General features: G+C 39.6%; 1 protein-coding gene across 2 annotated transcripts in view; it reads right to left on the reverse strand.

Moving 5' to 3' along the window:
* ZSWIM6 (zinc finger SWIM-type containing 6) overlaps positions 1 to 26,483 on the reverse strand; it is a 112,194-nt gene that overhangs the window by 83,493 nt on the left and 2,218 nt on the right. The window lies entirely within an intron of this gene.

Consider the following 26,483-nt stretch of genomic DNA (forward strand, 5'->3'; position numbering starts at 1 on the left):
GGGTAGGTTCCTACCACCCCGCACCCGCGATTCTGAAGACAAGAACAGATTTTTAGACGTCTGCTCCGTTACAGCTACTGCCGCCCCGCACACCGCTTGTTTTGCAAAACCAAGAATCAAATAAAGCCCCACCATCGCTGAAACTCTTTTTCCAAAAGAGGTTTTTCAGAGTCATAGAATCATAGAAGCACCAGGTTGGAAAAGACCTCCAGGATCACCAAGTCCAACCATTCCTATCAATCACAAAACCATGCTCCTCAGCACCTCATCCACCCACCTTTTAAACACCTCCAGGGAAGGGGACTCAACCACCTCCCTGGGCAGCCTCTGCCAGTGCCCAATGACCCTTTCCGTGAAAAATGTTTTTCTGATGTCCAGCCTGAACCTCTCCTGGTGGAGCTTGAGGCCATTCCCTCTCATCCTGTCCCCTGCCACTTGGGAAAAGAGACCAGCACCCTCCCCTCCACAACCTCCTTTCAGGTAGTTGTAGAGAGCAATGAGGTCTCCCCTCAGCCTCCTCCAGGCTAAACAACCCCATCTCTCTCAGCCGTTCCTCATAAGGCTGAGTTTTTGCCCCCTTTACGTGAGCATCTCCCCATCACGTGCCGCCACACAGAATCCCAGAATCCCATGGCTGGAAAGGACCCAGCACTGGATCATCGAGTTCAACCATTCCCAACAAGCACTAAACCATGCCCCTCAGCACCTCATCCACCAGTGATCACCCTAAGAAATATTAGTTTAAAATCCTCTGTCAGTATCACCTCAGTACCACAGCATTACAGATACTGCAAATCTGAACCCAATAATCTGAGAACTGTCATAGTGAAGTTAAAGACAGGTTTTTAATTCAGCTGTCAAGCAGATCACTAGCAATGCACAACTGTCACAAAATCATTTGCAAAAAAAAAAAAAAAAGCAAAGCATTTTATAAATATTTTAGTTTTGATCAGCTGTTTCCAGATCCCCACTACCATTTACACAACAAGTAACCATATTCCTATAACAAATTCCAAAGAAATAAAAAATATAAGCATTTACTGAAGAGGGGCAAGTATGGTGTTGGCAAGAACCCATAAATTGACTTACCTTTTCTTTTTACAATGAGAAACTAGATATGCTAAAATGGATGTTCATGTTTTTATAATCAAAACAAATTCTGATTTTTAAAATTCTCTATTTAAAATAACAAGGAAACAAAGCAGAAAGATATTCACCTCACCTAGCAACCTTAAGAACAGGACATTGCTCAGGGACAGTTAAAGAAAAGCTTTGACTTTCTAACCATAATTTTCTCACACTACAATTTGGTTTGAAAGAGAGCATAGTACCAACCTCTGCTCCTAAACTGAACGTGCGGGTACGGTGGAAGAAAAGAAAGGATGTCTCTTCCCCTACACTCACTCCATGCTACCTAGGCAGTCTAATGAATGGTTTCAAGGAAAGCCCCTTTTCCAGTCTTCTGTAACCCACCACTGTTAGGAAGAGCAGATGCTGCAGTTTTCAACCCTCCAGAACTGAAGCTTTACGATGTTATAACTGCAATATGTCATACATACCATTTTAACTGATAGCATAAAGGATTCCAAACACCTAACTTTTCTACAGCTCCTTTCACATTAAGTTTTATACTTCTTGCAGATTGCATGTGGTGGCAAGCTGGACAAACTGAAGAGTTAACTACAGCAAGTAAAAGCATTTTATCGGAATGCATAACTGACACCAGTACCTCAAGACATGGAATGAATCAGTTCAGTGTCTTGGAAGCACCAGGGCACTAGTTTGAATAAAAGTTCCTCATAGCTACTTTTAAGTGCCACAGCATACATATTTTAAGGCAAGATTTTATCAGCATATACATCAACACAAAAAACCTCAAGCGCACAAGGGGATAACTTAATATTTGCTGTGGGGGCCATAACTTTCAGTTTTCTTGACAATTACAAATTCAGTCTCTGCTTCAAACATATGAGCTCTGTATTTCTTCTGTATTTAACAGAGTTGAAAAGTACGTCACTTTATCTGATCTATTCTATTATTATGTACAATTCACAGATTTATAAAGACGTTAATCTTCCTGAAGTACTCCTAACAATGCCAATTCCACAAACAGACGAAAATATTCCACTGGGTAACTGACATTAAAGGGATTCCAGCTACTGACCTTTCATCTTACTAGTTTTAGGTTTTCATCTGCAGTACTTGCGTGGACCATTAAAAACTGTTCCCTGTAAGCATCCTCTGTTTTTTCTATTCCAGTAATGGCCCTAAACTACCTCTGCTGACAGAACAGAAGTTGAGAAACATTTAGTACACCTTTTTAGACACTAAAGTGCATTACAAAACAGAAACTAACAATGGCCATCAGATGTAGAAGTGGATAGGCATTTTAAATTTAAATTATAACTTTCTACCACATTTTTAACACTCACCCAGGGCAATTCCAGGAAGCTCTCTGATTGAGAACAAAGTCCTTCCTGTGGTTTTAACATATCACCATTGCAATTATCTCAGTAGTCCTCAAAAGAGAAAAGGTCATCAGCATAGAAGCCAACCACATCATGTGCTGCAATTAGCTTCTCTCCAGGATTTGAAAACAGTAAAATGACTGGTGGTCCACAGGCCATTATGATCCTCACAGCATTCGGTATTTCCAGGTTTGTGTTTCACTGCTAGCTTACCATCTTGATACTAGCATTGGCAGTTGATGCTGTCTTCAAAAATCTTCCTAGAACAATCCCATTCTCAAATTTATCAGGGTTTTCCACTTGCCATTGGGCTTCTCTCATTTAAAATAGTACAGTTGTTATTTATGTCTGCTTTTTAGCATTTGGATTGTTTTTGAGCTTCTCCTTTTAGCTGCAGATGACAGTTTGAAAACTACAAGCCCCTGAGGCATTAACATGAGTCAAAAAACCGTGGAATTTCAAAATTATCTCCTGGGGTTTTTATTATTATTTTTTAAGCCTTTTGATTTCAGAAGAAGTTAATCATGATTTCTGAACACTTCAGTTTACAATTTCACAACACCGTAATTATGTACCAATTTAGCCTATGAAACCACATGCTCACATCTTTGTTCGCATTCATTCTTGCCCTTCCCTTTTTTTTTTTTTGCTACATCCTTTTGCATCATAATTTAAGAGTAAACTTTTCAGAGCTAGGACTGACTGGTAATGCGAGTTTATACAAGATCTAGCACAAACAGGACAAAACAATAAACAATGCGCTATAAAGTACAGGTGGGTAAGGGCAGAGGTCACAGGGAAGTACTGGAATAGCACTATACACAAGCTCTGGAGAAATCCTTCAGCCGTCTACAGGCATCTGTTCTAACAAAGATAACTTTATAAAGGCTAAACTAATCAGTCATTCTTTGTAAGGCAGATAAGTATGACTATTAAAAGCTTCTAAACACTAATAGTATGAGATAAAATCCAGTAAGGAAAGCCTTCTAACACACTGAAGGAGTAATGGAAGGGAAGCAAAAGGAGAATTCAGCATGAAGATCAAGAAATGAAAATTTTAATTGTAAGAGAAAAGATGGGGTAGCTCTTACAAGCAGTAAGCATCTATTTTTACCACAGTTAAATATAAATTACTAGCCTTACAACTATTTTTAAAGACAAAGTCCAGGGCTAAACTGCACTCTTTTTTAAAGCTGGTAACTCTTCACAAGATTTGCTTAAAAGCAAACTGAACTCTTGCATTTCATTCATGCAAACTAAGACATGTTTTTCTTCTGTGATCTCCACACTTTCAGAAGATCTTGTTCTTGGTCATCTCTACAAACCCATATTTCTTTCATAAGAGGCCTAAAAAGGGAGTTTCAAATGATCTCGCTTGTCCCTTACCTGCCTTTACAGTTTGTACCGCAATGAATAGTTAAGTACACAGATACCAAACAATTTCAAGCAGCTGTTTCTACCTTGCATTGTGATGTTTCAGTGAAGCTTTGAGCATCAGGCTGTTCATGAACTCTACAGCAAAGACCTAAGGGACAACAGACACTGCAGAAGGAACAGCTGTCCTTCCATTTTCTCAGAAAACCTGGATATATTTCAGGAAGGACAGCAGCACACATGCCTTTTTTGTTTGTTTTTCAGTCAGCAGAGACAGGAGTAAGAAGGAGCTTGCCCCAAAAGGCTGTTACAGGGTCTTTTGTACAAGTAGAACAAAATCAGATAAACCAAACCCTTCGAAGAGCCACCCAGGGGAAAGGGACACTTGGCTGTCAGGTATTTTTTTTCCTTCCTCTTAGATTTGGGTGGCAGGAGATAGTTCCTCCTTCCATCTTGATTTTTTTGAAAAACTTCAGCAGCCAGGCCTAATATAACTTAAAAGCTGGCTAGGAGAAACTAGATGAGCTGGATACGAAAGGGACTCCCTGCTCCTCCATGAGCTAAGAGTTTGCTCCCTTAGCACAAGCACAGATTAGAAGAATGAAGGTAATAAAATATTCCATTAATCCTGAACTGAATCAAAGAATGGATCTAGCTAGGAGGGAAAAAAAAACAGCCAAACAACAGCAACAACAAAAAAACAAACCACAACAACACCACCACCACAAGTAAAAGCATCTTTCATTGGGTAAGTTTTGACCCACCTATAGCAGGCCACACACAAAACAAAACAAACTACTTCGGCTGAAACAAGTAAAGGAGTAGAGCAAAGACAGAAAGAAGCAATGGAGAACAACTCCAGCTCACACCAACACTGCAAGAAATGCATGTTCCCCCACTGGCCACAGCACATGGTAAAATGTATTTGCAAACATTTAACCCATCTTAGGTAATATTTTAATACATTTTTTACTAGTTTAAAATGTAAATTTCAAAGTAAAATTGGCTAAACCAAAAATAACATCTTCTACAAAGACAGTAGGTAAAAACACACACATCAGTAACATCTGTTCTCTCCCCATTGTACTTTCAAACTGTAAAAACCCCAGAACCTACATTTAAGTTGCTGACTGATGCAAAAACAGCAGTCTCTGAACTCATTTTATTCTTATCATTACTTTAGCTAACAAGCCACCACATGATAAATGGTTATGAAGCAGTCTTAAACTTTCACAAGCACCCTGAATACACAAAACTGTACCTCTTGCAATTTCAAGTAAGAGAGCAAGTTCCAACCTCTGTATTTCATTATGACAAGGTTCAGGGTATATATTGTCCTTTCTTAACAGTTTTGCAAACCTCTGACAAGAGTTAAACCTGTTTTCTTGAAACATCCAGCCCCTACAAAAAGGGGTACTAACCCTGCCTACGTTACAGTAAACTCCATCATGTTGTATCTTCCAGATCTTGCAGAGAGCTGTTCTTGTTCAAACTATGAACTTGCATGTATTTTCTCCCTGATATATAGTGTTCATAATAAAATGCAATAATCTGCAAGGAAGCATCATCAGCTCCACAACTCTAGCAACCAAAGCAGCGTCCATCACAGGCTTCGAACAAAAAAAAAATACAATGGCTGTATATCAAGATGCTCTAGCAGTACAGTCCTTACATTTGTGTACTAGACAACAGAAATAATCATACAAAAAGGAACTCCAGATACTTAAACGTAGCTCATAAGCTAGTAGCCAATTATCTGTTCAAAACAGACTCTTCTGAGGAATCACTCCCTCTTATCAATATTTTAATAGAACAGAAAACATTTGAAACATTCTTGCCTTGCACCAACACAGAAAAGGCAGTTTTAAAAACTGTGGTATTGCTGAAACAAAACAAAATAAAATAAACAAACAGAATTGACAAGTGCATTGAAGCACTGCAATGTAACTGCTGCAGGGCAAAATTAAGAGCCATTAGTGATTCAAAGCTACTCCAACAAATGCCAAAATCCAAGAAAAGCTACCATTACAGAAAAAAAAAACAAAAAAACAAACCCTCAGACACTAGTAAAATGCCAAACTTGCTATGATGTTTAAACATCCTGCAACAACACCACCTACAGTGGTGAAGTTCAGCTATTAAGAAAGCCTCCAGGCTCTAATACTATTCACAGAATGCTGGGGTGGGGGGGAAGAGGTTGGGGGTGTTCATTTATATCCTGATTTTTGTATACAAGTTAAAGATAGGATATAAAAACCAGGAAGGACTGTCCAGCCAACAACAACAGTACTGAGGTCTTAGAGAGTTTCACATGAACCGCCTTGTAAAGATGCAGCATGTCTGAGAAGACACTGGTGAAGGTCAAAGCACATTAGCAGTCACCCAACCTCTCAGTAGCCTCCTAGGAACTTCTCAGACAGAATGACAGAAACTGACTTTGCAAAACTGAGATGCAGAAACCAACCCAACCCTTCAAAACAGTTTTATCCAGAGATCCTTAGGGAAGAAATGGATTCCAGGGAGTACCTGTTTTCTCAGAATAGCCAGCTAACATAGAGAAATTCTCCCAAGTTTTATTATAAAGAACTTAGCAACAAATAAACAGAAACAACATTTACATAGAATTTCCTTCTCATTGCTCTTAAACTACTCAATCTAATCAAAATTTTCTACTTCAGATCCTTCTTTTTCATTGCTGTTACTTCAGGGAATGCAACTTTTAAAAGTTACCTTTACCAACAGCAGCATTCCAAGCCTTTTAAATAGGTGATGTTTGTTGCCTCAGATCTTATCTGAAAGCCTAATCCCACATGTAGTCACCATGCAAGGGCATAAATTATAACATATAAGCCAAAGCTATGCAAAAACTCCTACTGAGAATTCACTCCATGTCTCACATTCCAAGGGAGCTGGCTTTTGATGGACAGGACAACCTTAGGAATTACTGTAGAAGGCGAAGACATGCATAGTTTGCAGGTGACACCAAAGTCTTTAGCTATCTGCTGTCACAGATTTGGTTGCAGCAACATCTACTTCTGAGCCACTTCGGCTCTCAATTACATTTTCTCCCTCCAGGATGGTGCTGGCCAGAACCAGATGTCGGTTCCCTTTCTGTCAAACGAAATGGGCTGGGTAGAATCTACTGCTATACTCATGAGCCAGTTTCTCCTGTTGCTTCACTGGCCCTGCACAGAATGAGAGACCCGGAAAGGAAATACAGCTCCATCTTAGTTGCCTCATGAGACATGGTCTAACCTCTGGACAAAATATCAACTTCTTAACCTAAAGACACTGAAGAAGAAACAGGGTCTCTGCTCCAGCAACACAGAAACACATCTGCTCACCAAAGCCTTAACCTCACAGATCTCTATTTTGTGATCCAAACATTTCAGGAAAGACAAAGGTTAGCACAACTTCCACTCTTATTACTGAGAAAATTATCTGAAGCACAGTCAGCCAGAGCCATAAGAATAGACCCTACGTGTAAGCTTTAAGAAATAAACCTGTTTAAAAATGTAGCAATCAATTTTTTTTTCCAAAATCCCTCCTGCACTACCCATCTTCTGCAAATACAAGTGATCTCTCAAACAGTACAAAGCCAAGCGTGGCTCAGTTGTCTACCACTATTCAAAAGCTAGCTTCTGAGTTGAACTGCAAACAGAAAACTCAGCTTTTCTTTAAGGAAGGGGGAAAAGTCATCAGCACACACCTGCTCTTTAGTTACTCCTTCATCCACATAAAAATGCTTATTTTCTAAGTGTTACTGCACATGGAAAAGTCAGACTTGAAACTGACAGCTTCTTCAATTACTTCCGTGAAAAGAGATGCTGTTAAAAGACATTAAATTTTACTTCTCAAATGTAATTTTGCAGCTGTTTTTCTTGCTTATCACTTCCTCTAACTGTGATAAATTGAACCTATAAAGATCTGATGGTTAAGGACCTATAATCACTGTCCTGAAAACTACTTCGCTTTCACAGCATTCTCTACTCTACATTAAGACATTCTTTGCCATTTGACTAGAAAGTAGCCACTCAGATGTATTTTACAACTACAGTTTTTATTTTGAAGGATCACTTAGTTGTAGGAGATTCATGTAAGAGTTATTTACATTCTGGTACAGTCAGAAAGAGACATCTTGACATTTGTTGGTGGTAGGGAGACCAAGAGAGGAAAGAAAGGGCAAGAAATAGATTACAGCCTTCTCCACCTACACCGTTTCTATTTCAGCTGAGGTTAGTAATAAAGCCAGAAGCCTAAACTACTGCAGAGCTCTGATGACCTATTAAATATCACTTATTAAAAATTGCAGTAGTTCTCTACTGTATGCAGAACAGAAGATAACTAAAATTTCTCCAAGAGGTATCCTCAATTCCTCTTTACCCATGTTTTGCTCTAGTCAAGATATTCTGGGGGAATTTGAAAAGAGAGCAAGAGAAGCAATCCAGGTAAATCTTACATTAGTACCCTTATGTTCCATGAGGCCTGTCTGTGAAAATTAAAGCAGCAGAAGGTCACCTGGAAGTAAATTCTACTAAGCAGAAATCCAAGCAAATCATAGAAACAACTATAACAAACCAACACTGATTAACAAACAACATGCTAACAGAGAAGAAAATACAATTCACTAAGTAATTCCGTAGCTCCTCCCCAAAAAAATTCCAACCCTCATCTGCCAACAGATTGGTATTAATGTTGGTGTTAGAAATTCAAGCTTGAATACCATGCCCTCTTAAAAATAAGAGCTAAATTGTTCCAATCACATAGGCAGAGCGAATAAGGAGTTGTTGTTTAAACAAGCATTTTTTTTCACTGCTCTTTGGGATTAAGGGATAGTCTGGAACTCTAAACCTAGAAAAAGTTACATTACTCTCTTCTGATTGTTAATTAAAACATAATTAGAAGCTTCAAAATACTTAAAACTCTTCACTTACATTAGGAAGAACTTTCAATACAACAAAGAAAAACCCAGCCTCAAACAAGTGCAAGCACTCATTAACAAGCTTGGAATGATACTCAAACTAGTAATCTGTATTCTACTTTCAGCCAGAATCACCATTAACTTATCTGAACTTCCAGACTGAAAAAAACCAAGTTACTGCCAGTCCTGTTCCACCATGAACTACAATTTGAAGAAAGTGAGTAGGACTTGCACTTATAAATAAGAGCAGAATTTTTTTAAACCTTCAACATATAACCACTGCTTACAGCTATCACCATGGTATCTGCACCATGGATTAAGAATACAGCTAGCCATTTTACATAGCTTTTCTTCTGGCTCCAGCAGTTATCCCCTTTCCCAAGCAAAAGCCGAATAAAACCCTTTACTCCTCAGATTTAAGATGTTTGGTTTTTTTTAAACACTCCTCATTTTCCACCCCATCTCATGCATACTGTGCTTGAAATAGAGAGCCAAAATGTTTCTTTAAGGTATACTGGGACTGAGTGCAAGATCTCAGTCCCAGCAGGCGTTTACTATAAGTTAAACTGCACCTGCACAATGTCACAGAGATAACTGAATCAGACCAAAGCTAAAGTGTCAGTGCATCCCATGGGCAGCAGAAAGGCAGCTACCACAGATTCTAATCCACAATCCATGTTCTTTTGTTCAGAACTACCTCCTATGCAAGCCTCTGGTCATTGACAATCAGCTCTGCAGTAATGCAAGGTATATCTGTACTGCTGCACAAAACACGTACCGTTCTCTTCCATCAACAGCCTACAGAAGATATTTCTGTTATGAGGTGAGGTATTTGTATGATGTATTGTGCTGTGGGCCAACCTACAACCTGGGGTTCTTTGTGGACACAAAGTTCGATAGGAGCCCTTGCAGCACAGGCAACAGCTAGTGGCATCCTGCACTGCATGAGGAGGTTGACAGCACGTTCCAGGGAGGGAATCCTCCCACTCTGCTCAGCACAGGTGAAACCACTCCTGGGTTCCTGTGCCTGGCACTAGGCTTCCCAGTACAGACAGACATGGGCATACTGGAGAGAGTCCAAAGGGCCACAAAGGTGACGCAGGGACTTCTGCACCTCACACAGGAGAAAAGTCTAAGAGTGCTACGACTTTTCACCCTGGAGAAAAGGCAGCTCAGGGGGACCTTGTCAATTTGTATTAATATCCGAAGGGGTATTGTAGAGAAGATTGAGTCAGGCTCTTGTCAGCAGTGCTCTGTGACAGGACAAAGTGAAACACATGAGATTCCTCCTGAGCATAAGGAAACAGTTCTGCTACGAGAGTGACTTCCTTATCAGTCTTCCATGACATGGCCTTTAACTAGGGAAGGAGTCAGATGAAATAGTTGATTCTCAATGATCTTGCATGCCCTATGAGTTTGATAAACATGCCGGTCAATACTCTTCAATCTTGACTGAGATGTCAAGATCCTAGAAGCAGAACTAGCTTTCTCCCTGGATTAACCATGCCAAATCCAGACTAAAGAGTTTCAATTCCTAGCTAGTCACTTAAAAAAAGCACCACACCCACAACCCAAGGAGACAATAGGCCTAAGCTATATTGGTAACTATCCAAAAATTCCGAAGCTTAAGTTCAGCTGCCAGCAAACACACAGAAGTGGTTAATGCCTGCCGAAAAATTTGAAAAGCTGAAAACAAAAGGGGTAGTGTTGTTCTTGTTTAAGAATCTCTTGTTAAAACTCATTCTTCATGAAGCAGTTACTTCTTGAAATAAACCAGTGAGGACCTGTTTTGTTCTGTAGTTTTAAGATATTTTAGTGCAAACAAATACAAACATGCACAAAGTTATCAGCTGCATAACTGCTCTTGAGCTACACACTTGTTTACAAACTTAGGTATAAGGTACTCTATAAAATCTAACTCCAGCCATTTCTGGTTTTGGTGAAAGTGAGGTTTATGTTCTGAAATCACTTATGAAAGTGAAGTATAAAAACATCTGTTTGCCAATTACAAAAGTTGTAATAATTTTTTTTGTTTTGCTCTTCAAGGCAAAGCAATTTACTCTCAGCAAATTAACAAGCCAAATTGTGCAACATGGCCTTGCTCCCCATTTCTGCAACACCTTACTTCCTACATGCCATTAGCCTGTACAGTGCAACTGGACTGCTTTCTTGTTATCCTGCTGCACTTGAGCTCTTCTTTTTTGTGCCTGGAGAATTTGGTTTGATTTCTGTCCACACAGCTCTTCCAGAACCCAGTCACACATTAGCAGTGGCTGCCCTTCAAAGTGGAATATGCATTTCTACTTAACAATGTTCACTCCAAGCACTGCTGCCAAGCTTATAGGGTTAAAAGGCAGAATAAACAAACAACATGAGTTAAAGTAGTCACAGAGCTAGATCAAGGGTTTGTGGTAATGGTTTAGATACAAAGGAAAAATAAGAGGGAGTTGAGTAACATTCCTTTAATGTTATCTAAGTAATAACACATATGGAAGCAAAATAAGAGATACTATGGCTGTGGAAGGAGCATTACAAAAGGAAGCACATCAAGGTACTGGTTTACAAACATGAGCGGTTGCTCATTTTGAATGAGTATTTCCATAACACTTCCACGTAATGCCAAATTCAGGAAAACTCAAGAGCTCAAGACCTACAGGGTTTATTTATGTAATCTAGTTTAACCCCAGTGAACTCTTCCCGTTCCTCATCACAAGACAAATCACACCACTTGTGCAAGCACTTCCTTCTCTTTACTTTAACAGAATTAGTCTCTGTGCATTGTAGCATTTTTTTTTTATTACAATCCAAGAAGCAGTGTACAAAAGCATACAGTCCTATTTGCCAAACATGAACGTCCTTAAAGACAGTATGATAGAAACAAATCTTTGTGCTTCAGTACCACCACAATTGGGGGAATTAAGTTCCCAGATATGTTTCCAATTTTCGCTTACTCAAGCTGCCAGCTGCCTTTGCACTTGTGCTTCTGGGGAAAAAAAAAAAAAAAAAAAGCCTTTCCCTCTTTACTAAAGGTCTTTGTTTTACCCAGAGGCCAGCTCACCTTACCCCTGAAAGCCTGAGCTTTTGTCAGCTGTTCACACAATAAACAGCTGTGGATGTATGGAAAAGTTATTACCACTGGCAGAAAATGAAAGCTCATAAGTTGTCTGTGTTTACAATGAAAGTCTCCAAAACACGTAAGCATTTTCATATATTCAGTAAGATTTCTCCCCCCCACCACCATACACACCTATTTTGCACCAGCCTTCAGAGTTACTTTGTGTAAGTTGTACAATAAACAATTTACCTCAGAGCACCAAAATTATTCTATCTCCCCGCTAAATGCTAATGTGAAATGCAAGAGCAAGGGAAGCAACAGTCTCATCACCAGCATATAGGGTTAATGAATGTTTTTGCTACAGGTCCTGTTCTTGCTTCAAGTAAAATGTCAGGTGAGCAAAGTCAAAGCTAGGCAGGCCAACACAAATCTAACAGGGAAGATGTGCACCAACTCTGAATGCTGTCAACAGAAGAAACAAATCATTCTGCCTTTCCAGGCATGCTCAAAAATTTCATAACTCTTAATGAAGTGGTTAAAAGCCACATACTCCCTTCACCTGCTATGTTTTTCTCTCTAAAACAGACTGACAATTACAGTACAGTTTCCAGTTTAATATTTTATTTCAGGTATAAATAGCTGGTAGAACATGCACTGCTCTACGGAAATTGCCCCATGGACACTCTCCCAAAAGCAACTGGAAAGTAATCCACAGGACTTTACTCTTCAGTGAGAAGTAGTCAGCTGTCTTCCAGGAAGGTGCAAGATAAAGGTCTGAAGTGAGGAAAATGCAGCAAACAGCTGACTGGCAGCAGTTTCTGGCCACACACCCACAGGCAGCATTTTCATCTCCAGCTGGCATGAAGGTATTTACGTAATGCTTCTGCAGGGCTTTGGCAAGCACGGCAAGTACAAATAAGGATTCCCGAACCAGTTCTGCAAAATTCTGAACTTGCGAGCAGATCTGTAAGCAAAGAGATAAGTACATTCTCTCAGGTTTTGAGAACGTCCCCTCTGAACTGCCTGTTCCATTAAGAAACAACAGCCACAGTAAGTTTTAAGTTTGGCAGATTTAAAGAGGTTCACCCACCCAACTGTAGTGCACAAAAAAATGCCTTTTAATTGCTGTTGCAATAAAATAATGCTTTTTCACCGAGAAAAAAAAGTTTTGCCCCAAATTAAAGACAAAATATACTCAGATATTAATAAAATGTAACTTAAAGTACTTTTTCTAGACTAACCTTAATCTGTGTCACAATGCTGGACTTGTACAAATATAGTAATTGAAGCAAACTCATCCACCCATAGCAGCTGAAATAATTTAAGAATTTCATGAAGATAAGAGAAGCCTACAAGCACCGCTCCTCTCCTCTTCCCCCATTCAGGTCCCTTCCTGTGATAGTACCTCCTACACCGAAAAGAACTAGGCAAGCTTTAAAGTTAAACACTTCAATTTGACTATGTTTAAGGAATTACTCACAGGGATTGTTCTTTTTCCTATTTGTTAGCTTCATGTGAGCAACAGTACTGTGTACAGCTCAATACCCTGCTCTGAACAGACAGTTTCCCCCAACTGTATTTGTCTTCAAAATAGCAGAGGAAGTAGAAGTAGAGAGGTGGAGGGGTTAAAAGAAAGACAGCCATGAAGCCACACTAATTGGTACAAAAATTGAAGGACTGATATATCTGACTGCTCTTCACTCTACTAAGTGGACAAGAGTTCAAGCTAATACTTCTTTAACAAACTTGGCTGCAGAAGTCATGGTCAGCTTATAAAAGTACATTAAACACCTGTGAACAATGTAAAACCTGACCTGACAGAAGGGATTAATCTCATTTTATAACACTTAGCGGTGCAGCAATGGAGCAGGAAAGATACCAGACTACCTAACTTAACCTTCCTTAAATAAGAAATATTTAGTTTGGGAGCCAGGATAAACACATACAAGAAACACCCTCTGCAGAGGTTAAAAGGGAAACCAGACACTTCAATTAGGGATGGAGGTCACACAGGCTCCCTTCCAGCAGGAGACAACCAAGACAGGTAAAGTATCCAGATTAAGCTCTCTACAGCTTATGGACCCAGTCTTTGGTTCACACATGCCTTAAACAGTCTGACAGCCACAACTGTCTAGTTAGACCAGAAGGGCTCTAGGAAGTGAGTAACCCAGACCAATCCTTCTGCATGAAAGTGAGCTACTGTTGAAAGCAAACCAGTAATAAGCTTTATCTCCCCCAGTGCAAGCAGTTGAGGAAGCCAAAGCATCCTCTCCCAGACAAGTCCACATGAAATCTCTCTTATGGAAAGAGACAAAATTTCTGCCCTGAAAATGGATTCCTCGGCACTATGAAGTACACAGCAGGGCTTCCAATACACTTTTTCCCTCCATCAGTTATGGGCAATCTTAGTTCTGCATTCTGTCCATCTGGAACAGGTCATATATCATCTCTATCTGAGCCCTGAAAACAGAAAACACCTCACTTATCAGAGCAGCTCTCTCTCATTTACCTTCCACACTAAGCAAGTTATACAAAAGCACCAACATTTTGCTCAACTGAGTTCCGCTTGGGGAATCAGTAATAACACTGGAATCCCACAAAACCATTTTAAACTGTCAATGAGGTCCATATCGAAAGTACTGACTTTACAAGCAGTAAGGATTTTTTACCCCCCTCTACATGCCAGCCCTTCAAACTCAGCTTGGTATCTCCAAGTTAAGATTCATCGTTTCCATCTCAGGCATTGCTACCAGTAATAAAGACCATGCAAGAAAACAGAAGTCTCTGCTCTACTACCACGACCCTGCAGCCTCCAGTGAGAATGTTAAGTACCAACAAATCAAAGTCCAAGAAGCACAGAGAAGACTCCAGCTCATTCTTCAATATGCTGGCTCAGCAGGCCTAACCAGACAAAAAGCTGTGAAGGCTTACTTTAGTGACTGAAGTCAACAGCTATGAATGAAAATAAACATAAAACACATTATTTGGTCACAAAACAACTGCACAATAAGCAGAAAAAATACCTCAAAACTCAGTGTTATGTATGTCAAAGCCCAGCACTCTCAAAAGACAAGGAAAGATACGAACTCTGAAGGCAAAAAGCATGTTTTCCACAGCTTTGCAAACGAAGAGAAGTGAACATGCACAGCTGGGGTAAATAGTTCAGCATTTCCTTCCTCTTTCCTGTACACTTAAAGTAAGCGTTTGTCTGGCTTTCTTTTAACCACTAGTGGAGCGTGGGACGCATACTCATCATTTGGCCAAGGTTTTGTAACACAGAAAAACACTGTGGATGAAGAAACGTGGAAGATGGCTCACTCATACAGGCCAAACACGCAAGCCGGGCTCTGGAAAGACCTGTACTGTTTTCTGTGGAATAATGGGCCACCTAGCTTAGCCACAGCTAAGCTCCCAAGCACAGCAGCCTTCTCCTTTTCCCAGACAACAGTCAGGTCTTCATGATCACTTTAAGCCAGTGTAAGTGTGAGTGACAGAAGAGCTGAGCCCTGCCCTTCTCAGTGTCCCCCTCCTGCAATCTCTACTACCTTAAATCAACAGTAGCCTTTTCTTGGCCAATAAACCAGGTAAAACTCACCCAGCAAGATCTAAATTCATAAAGCAAGCCAGTTCTCTGTCTCACCAGGCAGCTTCACAAGCCCTGGCACCAGCTGCAACCTTGAGGAGAGCTGCAGTGTCCCTTTGGCAGCAGCTCACATTTAAGCCAGCTTAAAGCAACGATGTAACTTCAGGGTTAACAAAACACAGTGGTCTTCACAGTGGGTGAAGTTTGCAAACAGTCACAAAAAGCCTTTCCAAAATACATGTTCGTAAGCACAGCAATGTGCCTTCTCTGTTCTAAGAGTTACACAATGATGCACAGAGCAGCAAATGAGTCATGGAACAGCAAATGAGTCAGTTATTTCGTTCACCATATTCATGACTGGAGTATTTCACAATGGAAAGCATTTATTCTGATAGACCTGTTTCATAGTCTGTCCTTGAATGAGTTCACCAAGTGACAAGAAGGAGCAAGTCTGCTGGAATAGGCTCTTGCAGATGGACTCCTGAGCTCACAACTACACTGTGCTGCTCTACCAGCAACTTTCCTCAGGGCAGCAGGCTTGGTCAGTCAGGAATGTGCTCACTCCCTAGAAAAAGGGAGGGACAAGAGTGATAACACAGCTAAATTCTAACTGGAAATATATTTTCAACAGCTCTCAGAGTAAAGGTTTCTGGTCTTCATCATTTATAACCTTTTCAGACAACCTAAGTTTACCAGCCTTAGAAAAAAAAGATAGGCATCAAGCTTGTATTTTAGCTTTAAATCTGTGTTTACAAAAAAACAGACTACTGGTCTCAGCCTTTGATCAGTACACCATCTTTAGAACACAGCCTGGGTTTTGTAGGCTGGTACAAAAGCCTTGCTTAAGCTAATGTGGGCCCTGTATCACTGCATCAGCACGGCAATGTCAGGGCTAAGGAGCTGTAACCACCACACTGGACACTGCTACCACACACTTACAGGAGATACCGTGTACAAACTTTGCAACAGCTGCCAGTACAAATCTATTCATTCCTATGTCAAAGCAAACTGATCAAAAGCCCACCAGGGCTTTTGCCTGTGGAAGAGGAGCTGCTGGGTGCCAAGAGTGAGGTGCAAGGGCACTGAGCTCTGTGAGAAAAGCCTGTCAAAGGTCTCTGCAGCCTGTGCTGAACATGCTGCTGGTGACTTACACTACTTGTACTCAGCTAATAATGGAGGATTAAATTGCAGGCTACCTCTGCAGCAGTCTCACCTCCAGCCCTCCCTGCAAACATAACCTTTCCATTCTACTTCTGGCACTTGAAACCACCATCAAAAGCAAGGGTGGATCTCCTCTGACTTTGTCTTTTCACAACAAACTTATCCAACCCCAGGCTTAGGACATTATTCCCTCATCAAGGCTGAATCTAATGCTATCACTCCCAAGCTGCCTGGCCCAAAACACTGCTACAGATAACCCTTTATGCCTATCAAGCTACATACTGGTTAGGCTAAAATAGAGAGTTCTTTTTGCACTCTTATGCTGCTGACTGTCCCACCTCATTCACCCATTAACTTTTGCCTGAGGTGCTTGCATTATATCACACCACCACCTGCCTCACATCACCACCTTCTTGCTCCCACAGCCAAGTCACGGAGTACACCAAGGCCCTTGCCTGGAATGTGGTTCTGCCATTGGGCCTTTGCTGGTTCCAATGCAGTGCATCACACGGGGATGGCTCTCACCAAGGTCCCCAGTGGAGATACTTTCTAGATGTTTCAGGATTTGGACTCCTTCACTGTTCAGCGCTTATATAAATTGATGATTCTTCTCCCAGAACTTTGACCTTTACTGGCTTTTGTGGTTCTCCTTTTACTTCCTAAAAATCACAGCTTAGCGTCTCATTGCACACTCATGCTCCCCTGCTTCCTCCCTTCAGTAGACACTTCTCAACACTATCCCTACACCTGAACTTCCTTTTGTTATTCAAGGAGGGAGGGGAAGATAGACCTCATAACAAACAGGATTCATTAAAGTACATACCCGTGATTCACATCTCTTTCCATTCATCCAGTATAACATTTCTCCAGCTATCATTTCACACTTTGAGTAACAGGGAAGTAGCAGCTTTGATCCTACTGCTATCTAGCTCCTCTCAAGCTTGGTCTACATGAAGGGAGCATTCAGTTCTCTGATCACATCAGCACCATTCCTTGTCCCCAGGCATGTACAAGTCCCTCCTTTTAAACACAACTTTGGATCTCTTAGCTTAGCTACTGAGATTACAATGCTTGCATTTGTTCTACATTTCCAGTCTTCACCATTTATCTTCTACCCCTAACAACAGCAGGTTCATTTTCCACACAGCCTCTTATCCATCGGAAGAACTTCTCCAGTCCTCCTGACCAGTACTGTAGCAACTCAAGACAGTTTTCTTCCTCCTTCCCCTTCCTACTTCCCACCTTTGTGTACAGTGCCTAATAAAGCTGTGCATCACTTCAACAGATTGTCTTTCTACGCTTTACCCCACACCCTAAATCCCAGGTCAGCACAATACACAGACCTGGGGAAAAAAGTCCACAAATCCAGGTACCGCAACTATTCACAACTGTGGGAAAAAGATAAGAAAACATGTCTCCTCTTTTTGCAATATACAGTGCTTTACAACTAAGACATTATTGCCTGTTGAGAAGAATTAAACCACAATTTGACAATGACTTATAGTAAAAGAAATTCAGTTATATTCTCTAATCTTATCAATGCGTAATTGACTCTGAATAAATCCATTTCAAACAGTCGTACAAAATGAAGTCAATGGTTTTGTTTTATCACTGTAATGGTGGAATCTCCACCACAACTCAGAGAGTTTCTGCCTCAGATAAAGCACAATCCCAAAACCACCTTTCAAATAAATAGAAGTTTCGCAGTTTCTGGAAAACAGTGTTCCCTTTGTGGGTCAAATACATCTTATTTATAAAACTGAAAGTGGGATGTAAAGTTGAAAAACAGTAACTTAGCATATTTTTACAGTTTCAAAAGCTACAGGTCAGCTAAGTCACTCTGGCAGGCTGCTTTCCATTTTGAAAACATTGTTTCTTTTTGCACAAAAGAATCTGTGGTTGCTGCCAGGCTTTCAATAATACCCATTGAAAGTAGACCATGTAGAGAGAGCAGTCATTCAGACTATACCCTCTTTAAACACACCTCTTCAGGGCTCTTTGACCTCTACCTTATCTGAGGAATCATCACTTCCCCACTTCTGTTTCTAACTTCTGATCTATTCAGCAGACAACTCAGCATTTTACTACCTTTTCTCTTCAAGTACATCTTATTCAATGAGACAAAGTCTCATTTACTCCTAAACACTACTTCACTCCTGCCACTGAACAGCCACTACATTTATCATCTACATAAATACCCAGAAGTCAAGCCTGTAAATTACTGCCAGCATACATAACAATGTAAAGTTCGACCACTGAAAACCATCAGTAAAACTAAGTGGTGTGCTGCTCCTGAATTTTTTATGTAGCACTAGTCCAGCCATTCTCAGCTTCCTTATCCCATCAAGCTGCCATGGCATTCATTACCTCCAGTCCCACTCACTTCTACTCACTGCCTACCACTCATCTATTAGTAGCCCATTTAGCTGAAGTCACCTCTATTAATTCAGGCATTTAAGATTTGACCAGGAAAGCTTCGTATCAAGGCCTGCAATAACAGATAGCTAAAACACAGCTACACATTTTGTGTCACCATCATTCTGCTCTAGAAGCAAAACTGTAGCTTCAAGCTTCTGTGTAAGACAGCTACACAATATCCAAATGCAGATAGAGAATATATAATGGACTTGATATTTTATCCCCAAGACACTAATTGTAGGCAGTTTGCAAGGTTTCAGTTTACAACCTGAATCAATAGAGGAACGAGACTCATTTTGCATCTACATCAACAGCAGCACAGCCAGTTGTCCCAGTTGTCATTGGTAATAACAGTGTTTCAGAATAAAAGTGTTCCAGGTTTCCTTCCTTCAGTTAATATATTAAACAAATCATTTAGACTATTGATTTTTCCCTGTTCTTTAACTTTTGAAATCAGCAGACTCAACAGAATTGGCTTGAAGAAGCACAAGCTTCACTTATTGTGGTCACCAAGGCCAGCTTTGTAAATACGCAAATAACTGTTCCACTTAGACTACTCTTCCCTTCCAAAGCAGTGCATTGCATTTCACAAACAGGAGGTGCCAAGTGTTTCACCGAGGCAACTGCTGTGGAAGTAATCAGTAGCTTACTGTAAGGTTCTCCATTCAACTTCACCAATTCGCTCACATTTTGCGGAAGATTCCAGGAAGATTATCTGTAGACGCATCTGTTAATGAATTCTTAGCACAGACATTTTATCTGCCATCCTTTAATAGCTGAAGCTGCAGGTAAATGGCAAAAATGACCAACCATCAAGCATGTGAACCCTGAAAGACCACACTGCTTGCATTTATTTTTATTTTCCATACACATACTGTCAATTCCATCATTAATTACTGAATATGGATTGGTCCTCTATGAACTTTAGGCTAGTGAAAATATCAAAGCTGAATGTAGACATTATGCACTAACAATAAAGTTCTCCAGCTGCTCTTGTCAAGAGTAAGCTGGAAGCTGATTGTCTGTGCTCGCAACTGTGCCTTGCACACACGGCTGAAGGCTGTTACACAGAGAGAAGGCAGACCACTGGCATGATATAAGAAAGAGTCAAACTATAAGCATGAAGAAACAAAGCCAAGAGAGCTATGCTGGTAGAAGTCTTTAACCCAAAAATCTTGCTTTTAATGCAAGTTTAAAAATACAAAAATAATTAGAATACACGCAAACTTCACCCTCAGTTCTTACATGCTGTAAATTTGTCTCACACTTTATAAAATAGTTCATCCAATTTTAAGTGCCTCAATGGTCAAATGTTCTTTATTTCATTAGGCAGTATAAATTAAACATTGTAGTCAGCTGCACAACTCATGCACAGTTCCTGCACTGTATTTGCATTACTACTGGCTGTCAGTAACCAGTTAGCAGTTAAAACTTGGCAGGCATACAAAGTGTCTTATTTCTTAGAAGTCACACAGCTATGCAACATTTGATTTTCCCAGCCTTCAAAATGATCATTTGAATGCAATTAACTTGTGTCCAAAACAAAAAACATACACAAAGATCTACACCTACTTTGGTGAAATTTCTTTCTATTATGCCATTTTCCTCCACTTATTTTCCAACAATCCCATAACATAAAGGTCTGACACCAATTAACAATGAAAGATGACTTATGTAAACAAGCAGATTGTTAAATAAAACAGGACAAAAGGTAAGTCACTTGAACTTCTAGCACATTAATTCACTAAATGAGCTCCTGATTTACCTCATCCGCTAGCCCTAGTAGTGTGAATTTAAACTTACTGACAGGCTTTACTGCATCCTTCCAATTAATTTCAGACCTTCTCAACCATTGCCCATGCACTTCCAAAGCAACAATTTCCAGATATTTCAAAACTGTCAAATGCACTTGCTTGCAAAAACAAATAAAGGGTTGGCATTAAAAAAATAAAAAGAATTAAGCTCTCAATTTTATTAAGTGTGTGATCACGTGATTCACAACTGCCCTAAAATATACTTTAAACGCTGTTAAAAGATTCCCCTTTTTCACAACTTGTCATTTCTTCAAAAGGGTTTAATAAAACGTTGGCAAAAAGAACACATTAGGACCCACTTCAGTCTATACTGAATTGTGTCCAACCAGAAAGTCTTTTGTAGGACCGCTCAGCTCCTACAGCAGCCCTTTTATCAGTTCTGACTTAGCCACAAAGGAATTCTCTATGCTGTAGTTACTATTAGAAGGCTACACTCCTCTGGTCTGTTTGCACATTTGCAGAATTAAGTCAGAAAGAAGTATTCTAAGATAGTGACTTACATCACAAGTTTTCAGTAGCAAGGACAAGGCAACAAGGACTGGGTGTTTATTACTGCTTCGTCAGAGGACAGCAAGGTAATGCACCACAAGGGCATCACATAAATCATGGCATTTAGCATGTAGCTAGGAGGAGAACGCAAACTAGTGTACAATACCAACCAACACATATGAAAAACTGGAAGTTCAAGGAGACATCTTCCAGAACAAGTGCAGTTGTTGGACAGTACTCAAGTATTCACATGCTGTCAGGGTGACTGCATTCCAGGCAGTCAGAACTCACATAAAATCTGTACCCCTATTGCATATGAAAGCTTTGTAAAATTTTAAACTAGTTCCTGTCACAGGCAGTATATTCATAAACTGGGATAGCTTTTGTCAGTTAAAATAGTATGGTCCTTTTTTTCTCTTCTTGTTCTGTTCTTCTTTTTTTAAGATCCCATAAATTCTCCCACCTCACCTCCAAAGTAGCTACAAAGAAAGCAAGTTACAGGATGTCATCTGCATTCCTATACTACCATAACTCTGCACTTGTATTTTGTAACACTACTACAAAATGTCATTATTTGTCTTGACATAAGAACTAGATAACCTAGATAGCAAGTGACGTTAAAATTGAACCCACACAGATTTATCTTACAGTATGCTACCTAATATACTTGATCCTTCACCAGTAAAAAACACTGTACAAGGCAATACTCATCTTTTCACTTAAAGTAGGTTATTTTAAATTAGAACTTTAGCGTAGTATTATGTAAGAGTTCATTCTAAAAAGGAAATGATACAGCAAAACACAGCAACTAGGCTAGTGATTTATGAGGAAACTAGTTTGTCCAACGCTGACAGTCTACCCTCACACAGAGATTTTGCTTTCAATTAATTGTTCACCTCTGCAAATTAGAGTATAAGGAGAGAGAGGATGCACAGGTATCAGTTGCCAGCATGACGACTGGCTCAAATTCAAGAATTGCTACATATCAAAACACCTGATTGTATACAGAGATGGATTCACTTTCTAAAGTAGAAAGCAAGCTCTGAAAATGAAAACTATTTTCCTGGAAGTGAGGAAAGCCTTGAAGTTAGGTGAAAAATGAAACATGAAATCTGATCTAAACCAATGAAAAAGTTTGTTAGGTCAACTCAGTATAAAATTTTTCAATAAAAGAAGATGACTTCTTTTAAGAAGTCTGACAGGAAGTGATTTACAATTAATTTTCTCCCTAAAAAATAAATAAATTCTAGATGAGTATTGATGCTCTCCTATTACATTTACCCTACTATTCATAATTACATTAAAAGACAGTAAGAAGTTTTATTTTCTTATCCTGGAATCACTCTAAAATGCCTGCTTTCTCTGGAAATCCAGATTAGATATTCTTAGAATAGTTGAAAAAAAGGAAGGAGTTGATTTACAAAGTTTTCTACATTTATCAATGTGGTCCTGAATGAAAGCTTTTTTTTTCTTCTCTTCTCTTCTCTCTCTTTTTTTTTTTAAGGGTTTCCAAAGAAATTATTCAAGGTCAGTGGTAGTATATCCAGGCAGACGTTCACACACACTGAAAATAGCTTGTGCATTCCCTAATTAATGCATTGCATTCCAAATCTAACAAGGAAACTGGAATGCATTCAGACATCTCTTTCACTAAGGGATATCAGAAAACCATTTTACTTGTTTCTGTTCTGGAACTTGGAAATATTAGTAGTTATCTCCTAAAGCAAAATGCAACTCAAATCAATGATGATGTCTCCACAAGACTGTAGTAGTCTTGAAATTAAGTCAAAACAAGTCAGACATTTGTTAACAAATTCTGGATAACTCATTTTAGTCATAAGTTCCTAATGAAACCCCAACATTAGGCTGACTGCAGAAGAAACCACATTTGATCCTTCAGCACACAGCAGACAAACGTCTCCAGAAGTCCAGAGAAGAGCAACAAAGCTGGTGAGGGGGCTGGAGAACAAGTCTTACGAGCAGCGACTGAGAGAGCTGGGGTTGTTTAGCCTGGAGAAGAGGAGGCTGAGGGGAGACCTCATTGCTCTCTATAACTACCTGAAAGGAGGGTGTAGAGAGGAGGGTGCTGGCCTCTTCTACGGTGCTACGGGGCATGGTTTAGTGTTTGATAGAAATGGTTGGACTCGATGATCCGGTGGGTCTCTTCCAACCTGGTTATTCTATGATTCTATGATTCTCCTAAAATATGCAGAGTTTAACACAACCTCTTCCTCCGGGAAAAAGGTTAGTACACATACCAGACAATTTGGTATCACTGGACACTAAGAAGTTAATGCAAAACACAGCGCTCCCATTTCCACAAATGACAACCTTCATTTTGTCACATAACTTAATATCAATCTCGATAAATAAAAACTTCCTACTAAATCTATGAATCCTACAGGTTTCATCAACAATTACATATATATTGTATGTGTCAGTGAAGATCATGTCTGCTAAGAGGCACATTTCAACTCATAGCTAAAAAACATTTGTGCCAGCTTCACTAACAAATCCTTAGAGTGGTTTTACCAACAGTAAGGTGTTTCACATTATACTGTTGGTGCTCAGACAACTAAGCCTTGAAAGAAGAGAAATTACATTTGGCTTACTTCCTCCGCAGTTGCACATTATGTTGAGTAAAGGTGGCTAGAAAGAACAAAAAATTATTAACTAGAATCACCATCCATTAAAAGGACCTGAAATTTGCGAAGAGCAACATACATTCTACCAGAATTACATGTAACAGCTACCAACAGAGTTTTGAAAAGCTTTTTCTTCTTCCTGGTAAAAAAAATGGCTCTCTTGGTTTTGAAAGCCATCACCAGCTTTTAGCTCATAATTAAAGAGGAAGGGGGGCAAAAAAAAAAAAGGGGGGAATAATCAGCTGCAAAAACAGATGATAAAAGCACCCCTGAGTCAGAAGATACATACTTTTCATTAAAAGAAAATTGGAAAAAACACACAACCCTAACTCCATTTAAGAATCAACGAAGAAACGTCCAGGGAGCTCCAACCATTATTCTACAGCTGAGAAATTTCACTTGTTTTTTTCTTTATAATGTGTTTTTTTGGTTACATCCCTCTAACAACATACCACCAACGGATTTCATGAAAGAGTCCACAGTTCCACACTGATGATGCTGTTCAGGTGAATCCTCTCCCACAGACAAGGCAGCTTTCTAGTTCGCAGTATTAACATTAAATTCTATAGAGCTGTGGTAAGTGCCAGTCAATTAATTCTTTACATTATTTTCCTTCCCTAGGAGTTTCTTTCCTCCAACTCACTCCCTTGCCATTCATACCTAAGAGGCATGATTACAAAGCCTTATGCTGCCATGGAAAGGCCTGTAATGCCTTAGAGGAAGACTTGTATGAGCAAGCAGGTTCTATGCAACAACGACAAAGCAACTCCAAACTGCAGACAGACAAGGATACTCTAAGAGCGCTTATATGACATATCAAAAAACCACCTCAATTACTTTCTAACGTGGATGCGGTGACAACAGTAAAGCCAAGTGCTACAGCACTACAGCAAAGGCAGTCCCAAGCAAGAAGAGTCATTTTTCAGCAGAGGCAAAGGCTGTGGTGGTTTCAGTTTTTTTTTCTCCTAGAATAGCTGTGCCAAGGACTCTCGCCAGGTCAACTGTGCTATTGAAGGATCACACCTCTTCCTAACCCTGGCAGCCACAGCCATGACGAAAACACAGTACTGCATACTAATTCAGGACTAACCTCAGAAACCAAATATACACTGCACCATCTCAAACTGTCTGCCATTCCTGGCATCTTAAACGAATTTGGCCAAACGAAACAGTCAATTTCTAATTTTCCTTCCAGATTGTTGTATTTACCCACAAAGTGCTTTCATGTTTAGACTGTAATTTTTACTAAAAATACTTGGTTTGAAACAAATGAAAAACATTTATGGTAGGAAGTTCTGGTTTGTGCAATTGAAAAGGTTTGCTTTAGGAGGCCACGTTCTGTATTTTTGTTTAAATACACTAAAAAAAGAAAATCTTTCACGTCTAATTGAAACCTACCAAAAACTATAAAAACATCAATAAATTTTATGCTAATGGAATTCTGAAGTCAACTTCTTCAGAGAAAAATCTTTCAAAATGAAGTGATGCTAATTATTATGCCTGGACAATATCATTCCATTTCAAAACAGGCTAGCAGACAACTTTACTGCCTGATTATTGAGAATATAATTTATCCGTATCAGTAATGTGTCATCTTCCTTTTATTTAGGATTCTCTTTTAATTACACTCAGGAGATAAGGTTGGGGGGGTCACGAAGTAGGCTGAGATGAAAATATTTAGCAAAGCATAGACATGATGATTTTGAAATTCTCCCACTTGAAATAAGCTGCCATGACAAAATTGTCTGAATGTTTATTCCAGGTTAGACTGGAAAACAAAAAAAAAAGAGTATATAAAACTCAGAAGTAAATGGTTCCACTTAACTATCATGGCAGTGAAATTTATGTATCTCCCTCAGAAATCAAATCCTGCATTCCCTGTTTATAAAAATACTTAGTGTTACAAGTACAGCTGATTGATATGTAATAAAACGTACTTTGTCCAATAACGGCAGTTTTCCACAGCACAACAGTAAACATTTACAGAGTTTCCATTACTCATACTGCAAAGGACATAGGTTCACATTTATACAATCACTAAACATGCACTTACATAAACTCAACATTAAGTTTTCCTCAATGCTACATATTCAGCCATATTATATGGAACCAATTCCATTCTCCGCCCAATATAACTCACTCCAGTTGAACTGGCCTTAACAGTTGCACCTTTCTGCTTCACAAGGAAGCTCTCTCTGGCAAACGCCAGTCCTAATAACAGAGTTACCTACCCAAATTACACAAGAACTTTCCTACAGCAGGACCCAGCTTACCTAAGGACTCCACGACACCCTCACTAGGCAAGTCAAAGGCCTCTGTGAGAACAACTGACATGTTTCATACCACCAGTTTCCACTACTATTTTTGCATAGCCTGCCAAGGGAGGCTCATATAAGGTCAGAAAACAAAAAAAAAAAAAACCCAAACAAATGTATTTTCAGCAGTAGGTATAGCTTTTGTTTGGAATGCATTTAAGGGCTCCAGAAGCAGCAGTCAACACTTCAGTTGTATTTATGCATATTTTCTTTCTTCACATTGACCCTTGCCAACATTAC

The sequence above is a fragment of the Phaenicophaeus curvirostris genome, chromosome Z (genome assembly GCF_032191515.1).
Source record: "Phaenicophaeus curvirostris isolate KB17595 chromosome Z, BPBGC_Pcur_1.0, whole genome shotgun sequence".
In the NCBI taxonomy this organism is placed as follows: domain Eukaryota; kingdom Metazoa; phylum Chordata; class Aves; order Cuculiformes; family Cuculidae; genus Phaenicophaeus; species Phaenicophaeus curvirostris.